Below are 6918 nucleotides of genomic sequence, written 5' to 3'. Positions count from 1 at the left end.
TGGCCTGCCAACGGAAAACTAGTTATTTATACGTCATTACGTCATAGTTTCATAGAAGTTTTACGTTTACGTTTAAAATAACAGTTGCACTGCGTGTGATATCAGAATCCTTGCAGACTTTTCTTGGTCTAACTTTAAGTTACTGACGTGTGTGTCACAAAGGCAATTATACCATACAGTACAAGTACGTGTAATCACTTCAATCAGTCTAACTTCTCTGGAAAGTACTTAATTAACAAGGAAAGCAATGATCCTTTAGGCTGCCTCCATTTTCTCTCAGTTAGAAGCGAATTTGTCGTTAACTTTTCGTAATACAATTTTCACTGGCATATGTAGAATATTCGGCGAGGGTATTCGCAAAATATATGCTAACATTAAACTCTCATTTTGTAATATTCATGAGAATCATGAGGAATGTTTGGATAAAGGCAGGGACAAAATAAGCCCTCGCAACGTAACGTACTTATGCAATCAGCGACCGGTCTGGCCTAGTGGGTAGCTGGGTAGTGACCCTGCCTGCGAAGCTGATGGACCTGGGTTTGAATCCCGGTAAGGGCATTTATTTATGTAATGAGCACAGATATTTGTTCCTGAGTCATGGATGTTTTCTATGTATTTAAGTATTTGTATATTATATTTATCGTTGTCAGAGTACTGAATATTACAAAATTAGACCATTATAAAAACAAAATGCCTTTCCTGCATACTCCGCCGGGGCCGACAAGGTGGTGTAGGTAGTACGTCCGTCAGAAGACTGGCTACACGCTGAGGGTGCACCAGCTACAGTCGCGCCACTATGTGCACTTCAGTTCATTTGTGGCCGCGGCCTCTGCAGGACACCATCGCAAGCGCGGACTTCTGGCCGAAGGGTCTGTGTTTCGGCGGTTCCGGGCAAGCTGCCGAACCCTACACCAAGTCAGACGCAACGAAGCCACGCTGTTATGTCATCGTCCAAATCTAATGTGTTTAGTTTTTATTTGTAGTTTTTTGTTGTTTTCTTGTATCCTTATTTTTTTGCATTTCATAGTGCCTTGGTTTTTACTGTAATGCTGTGTCACTTAATTTGAGTAATAAATAAATAAAGATTGTCTAACCCGCCATCCCGCATTTCTATTTTCCGAGAAACCGGTTCCGGCCCAATAACTCGATTCGTCGTGATAACGCATTCCGGCCTTTCACTCGTTGATTTCATCGAATCATGAGTAATTTGAGGGCGCGAAGGGTTCTCGAACAAACCTTTCTTCTCGAAAAATACGCAATGTAAATATATGAAATATTGCTGAAGGTGACGCCGAAATCTGCCAAGGCGTTGTTGTGTAAAAATTCTACATTTATTTATTTTTGATGAGTATACCTACAGCAATCGTTATCAAATTAATGCCATGTTTTCGAACATGCGTCGTAATATTGTGATAGGCAATATGTAAAAGTTGATTAGAAACGAAACATCCGACAATTTTCAAACATCAAGGGGGTTGGCCTGTGAATAGCTCTACTTATCGCGTTCATACCTACCACACTGCCCGATTTGAACTTTAGTTAAGATACGTCAATTAAACGACAATAAACGATATGGATCCGATATGTCAGTGTCAAAAGTAACGTTTTTGTTTTGATACTGGCAAATCTAATCAATTTCGTTTCTAGATCTATTAATTGACGTTCTTATAGTTTGAATCGGGCCGATAGTCATTTACTCCACCACAATTAAAGAAGATTTTCTCTGTAATACTTCTTTATGTGTTCCTACTTCCTACTTACTTTTTAATACCAAAGTACCTATAAAAATAAAACATTGCGCTTGCTTAATATTGTTTGTTAGTAAAATAAAGTGAAAGCAAGCAAGATACTTGTTGAAAATACGAAAACCGGTTCGGATCCAGTCAAACAAAATCAGGCTCGGGGCCCAGAGTCGCAGCAAATTTCGATGGCGTTGGCGAGATGATCTCGATGCTCTTCATAGGAATGGCGAATTAAGACCGGGATATGTGGAAAGGTAGGAGGGAAGCCTTTGCCTAGCAGTGGGACACTAGGCTCATATAAATAAATACAAGGTGTTCCTGAGGAATGCGAAAGATTTTAACCACGCATTTCTGATATCAAAATAAGGAAAAAATTTAATATGAATTTAGGTCAATTTCGGCAAAAAAAATATGTTTGGTTTTTTTTATGTATTTACATAAAAAGTAAATGTTATTGGTAAATATGTCACTTAAAATGGATTTTACTTTTTTTTTCGTAAAACTTAGTTTTTGCAAAGAGTTTAATCACTTTTTTACATCTATCAATAAGGATATTTAGACTACGTCCCATAGTAGCAATATCGCCATCAAAAAGACGTTTTGCACTATGTAACAATAAAAACTTGTTTTTTTTCTAATTGGTATTAACTCTGAAACTAGGCGAATACCAAAAAAGTTTATAAGACATTTCAGTCTCTAAATATTATCAGGAATACGCTGTTAAAATTATTCGGTTTCATGTTACACCGTGTATAAAATATAATAAAAACTCCTGTGTTAGTAAGTATGTAGTATATCAATATCATCAAGGCGTACTTGCGGTTGACATAATACAACGTGATATGGGAGTCGCGGTATATATTATAGCAGCCATTTTATTTCTGAGCTTTTTAAAGTAATACGAGTAATTTGGCCTGGGTTGTTGGTACAAGTGGTACAAGGTACTAACTGATGTATAAATTAACAATAATAATAAAATTCTTTATTGTGCACTACTAAAGAAAAGTAAATAATAGATAAAACAGACAGGACTTAAATGAGTAGGGAAATTAATATTTTCAATAGATAAGTATAGGACCAGGTGTAAGAGCTATCAGCGATGTCATACGGAATTTCTTAATAATAATAGGCTGTGACAGACGGATAGACAAATAGACGCAAGAGTGATCCTGCAAGGGTTCTGTTTTTTTCCTTTTGAGGTACGAAACCCTAGAAAAGCCAAAGCGAAAGCCAAAGACAAAGTAGAAATATAGTTAGAGTATCTCCAAATAGGAAATATTACGCGAAACTCTGCGTAGGGGGCGCCACAATCAGTCACAATCTAAGGATCTACCACAAACGAGAGAGTCAAAATTTTGTTATCTAACCTCTCTATTATGCTTGCATATTCGAGCGATAAAGAGGTGAGTTCCAATGCTCGTGTCTCCCGGTAGGCCCTTCGTAAACAAACCGCCTTAATGTATCGGTTATGGAGCATAATTTTTAAAATCAAATATCCTAAGTACGACATTCCTAAAGACAGGACATCGAAAATCTAAATGTCTAATTTCTAAAGTTGCATGTGCTAATACACTAATCGAACGATCTCATTTTCGAAGCTACGTACCGGGAAACCCATGTTATCGGGATGGGACGTAGCGCTACGACCGTAGCTCCGCGGTGAATGTGTTAGTGCCAGCCCGAGCTACGCGCTACGAGCGTAGCCGATAACACGGGAAAAACCGTATGTAGCGAAAAGCGCCTACGAACAGTGAACTCCTCTAGGGAGTCGCTGGCAGTTAATGTGTTAAATAATCACCCCCTAACGACCCGCTGCATGTTATGACTTGAGTTCATTTAACTTGAGCAAAATTCTTATCATCAAACCACGACTCGGTGATTTCCATGAAAGGAATAAAAAATATCAGGGGAAATCCTCAGAGCCGCAAAATAATTACAAACGATATTCTAAATTGCTGGAGGAGGGGAAAGACGCTTTAAATATATTGTTTAAATTTTTCACTACCACTTTTTAGGGATCTGTAGGCTCATAGGCTAGGTGGCTCATACTCATTTGATCTTACCAATAAAATGGTACTTAGAAACAATAAAAGTATATTGAGAAAAGTGGCGTTTAGAATCAGACTCGAGGAAACTACATTTTGCTACACGTCTTGCATGATTACTGCCCAGAAAAGAAACATAGGTAGTACATATATAGAACTCCGATTAGAATAATAATTTTTATTTTCTAGTTTTTGGTACACTTTCTGATTAAAATAAAACCGTTTAACTTAAAACTTTTTTACCTTAATTTTATTTCTATATTAACCTGTCCGAGCTATGCTTATAAATCTTTGTAGGACAAAGGTTTCCGTTTTTCGTCGTAATGCGACGAAGAGAATTGTCGGAGTGCAATTTGGGGCCAACGTCATGAAACTGCGGTTATATTCCGCCATCTGTCAACATCGTTCTGCGGAGCAGCGATATTACTGTTCAGGGGTGCCCCAAATTTTCGTAAACTTTTGTTATTAACGAATCCGTCCAAGCAAAAGATTTAATTTCAAAGAGCGGTGATTGACTATTTCTCTTGTTAGCCTGTTAGCTTGTTAGTGCTATGTATCTTTACCCAACTGCGTCAGAAGGAGGGTAATATTTTTCGAGCGTATGTATGTAGGTGTGTATTTTGTGTATTTCTTTGGCACTTTTGCGTATGTAAGTGCACTTAGTAGTTATATTATTATATAACAAGTATAACCTATTAATCTATTTTGCTTTTTAAATGCATTAAGTAAAACGTCGAACTCGTCATATCCACATCTGTATAGCCTTTAATTGACATATATGTACATACCAAATGCCACGCTACGCTTGCGCCGCGATACTTTATCGATTAAAAATGTAAATTTGCCCCTGCATAGCTATAGTCCATACCAAATTTCAGGACTCTTCCAGAGATTTAGAGGTTTGTCCTATTACGATTGTACTATCAAACAAAAAGACGTTTTCTTATGGACTGAATTTAGTAGAGACGTTGAAATATGATTCTATTCTGGTAAAGCAATTTGTCAGTAGAAAAGGCACAAATGTAATCATAATTTGTAAATTGATAAGTCAATCTGACATTCGTGCCTGCAATTTAAAGTCTACAAAATTGGTTTGCAAAACCAAACCGAATTATTTTGGGATGGTAATATTTTAATCAGAAGGTAGCAACCCTAGCAACTTCGGTCACCCGTTTACGGCGCGGTTATTGTCGGCCGATTGTAAAGGTGTCGCTTGTCACCGCTACAATACTCGGCATGTCTCACAAACAACTGGTAACGACCCTTTTATACATCCGTCACGTCGACTGACATACATCGGCGTTTACTGCTATATTAAGGTGACATTCAGATAACAACTACAGCCTCGGAGTAATTAACAATGGAGCCGCCATTAACAGGCGTTCCCCTCTGTCGAAAATAGGCGGCCAATGGTCAACCACATGTCAACCATATGTATGGACTGACGTTTATCTGACATGAAGTACGGATATACATTTGATGTGCCCCTCCCCCGCAAAAAACGGCAGACTATTTTGTACCGAAAATTTTAGGCATGGCGTCTCCATTGGTTATATCCTCTAAGACTACAGCAGCCGGGCTAGCACACGATTGGCGCGACAATATCTCGCCGCGAGAAATAGCACAATACAACCAATCATTGTTTGTAAGCGTGTAAACAACGTAATCCTAAGAATTGTAACAGAAACTGTATTGTGCAGTCGCCATCAGATATATCAGAGCGGCCAAGGTGCTTACAAATATGTGAACACTTCTCTACCTATTGTCAAGGCGTTAGAGTGCCTGTTATATATTTTGGAGCACCTCGGCCGCTCCGATATCTGATGGCAACTGTGCGACATCGACTGTCATCTGACTTTCCATTAAATTGCTAATTAAATTTTAGCCCATCGTGTTGTGATCTAAAAAAAGCGCTACGATATTTAATAAACTCTGCTTCCTGAATCTACTGCACTCTACACTCTCCTACTCCTACTCTACTGTACTCTCCGACATTCCACGGAGGAATCTTACAGAAATATTTCAGGATATAACTTAATGGCTCCTCTACACGTTGGCCCAACCTATTGGTCCAATATGTTGGGACAACATGTAGAGGGGGTATTGGTGTCGGTTGGCTTTTGGCGCGCGGGTTGGCGATGAGTTGGCCGCGGTGTCGGTTTTTCTGCCGCACATCAAAGGGATTCTTCAAGCGATTGCGGTACGCAACTACACGTGGCCTAATCGGCAGTGCGTGCTCGGACGCGGTCGAGGGTGGACGTTCATGCTTTTTGTGTTTTTTTAAATTAAAAATGACGAATACGTGGCCACGTGTAGTAGCGTTCCGACCAAGGCACGGCCAACTCATGGGCCAAGCGTTGGCGGAGCGTTTGGCCAACGTGTAGAGGAGCCATAACACAGTGGAATAAGCCAAAGCTAGAATTGATTAGCTTTGTAAATTACTATTTCCTTTCGACAAAATTTCATTATGTTGCCGTATAATCCTGAATAGATCCATCTCTTTGCTGTTAATTCAGCCCAAGTTACAACCAAAAATGGCTTTAATCTTCCATAATCCTTTTTCAATCAAATCTTTTTTCCTGAAAACGAACGAGCTTTTGCTTTAATCTCTGAAAATCAGGAAACATATCGGAAGTATCGATTATATTATGTACTACCTCTATAGGTATATATTACAACTCCTTTCGATATGCATGAATGATTCATAACATAAGCGGGCATGTGACTGTTATCTATCAACTGACAAATGTCATGTCAGTCGTTATACTGCCGTATTCGAACTTCAAGATATTCACAAGAGACGACACGTACTAGATCCATTCTAGATACGTTATAGTTTAGATATCAACTAGTTCTCTTTTGCAGCGCTATTCGGGCAACCAATGTCACTTTTACGTTAGATAGAGTAAGATATCTATTAGATGTGAATTGGATCTCTAAGTCATATCCTATGGAAATCGTTCAAGAGTATTTCCAGAATCGCGCAAATGTCAAATTTGACAGGTTAGATCTTAAACATATCGTTATCGTATCTTGGTGATGTCTAAAAGATATCTATTTCAAAATCCGAATCGGGTCCATAGTTAGTTAGGATTCCATAGCCGTAGAAAAGATTACACGCATTTAAAAAA

The sequence above is a fragment of the Cydia fagiglandana genome, chromosome 3 (assembly GCF_963556715.1).
Source record: "Cydia fagiglandana chromosome 3, ilCydFagi1.1, whole genome shotgun sequence".
Classification (NCBI taxonomy): Eukaryota; Metazoa; Arthropoda; class Insecta; order Lepidoptera; family Tortricidae; genus Cydia; species Cydia fagiglandana.
This window is presented reverse-complemented; position numbering follows the sequence as displayed.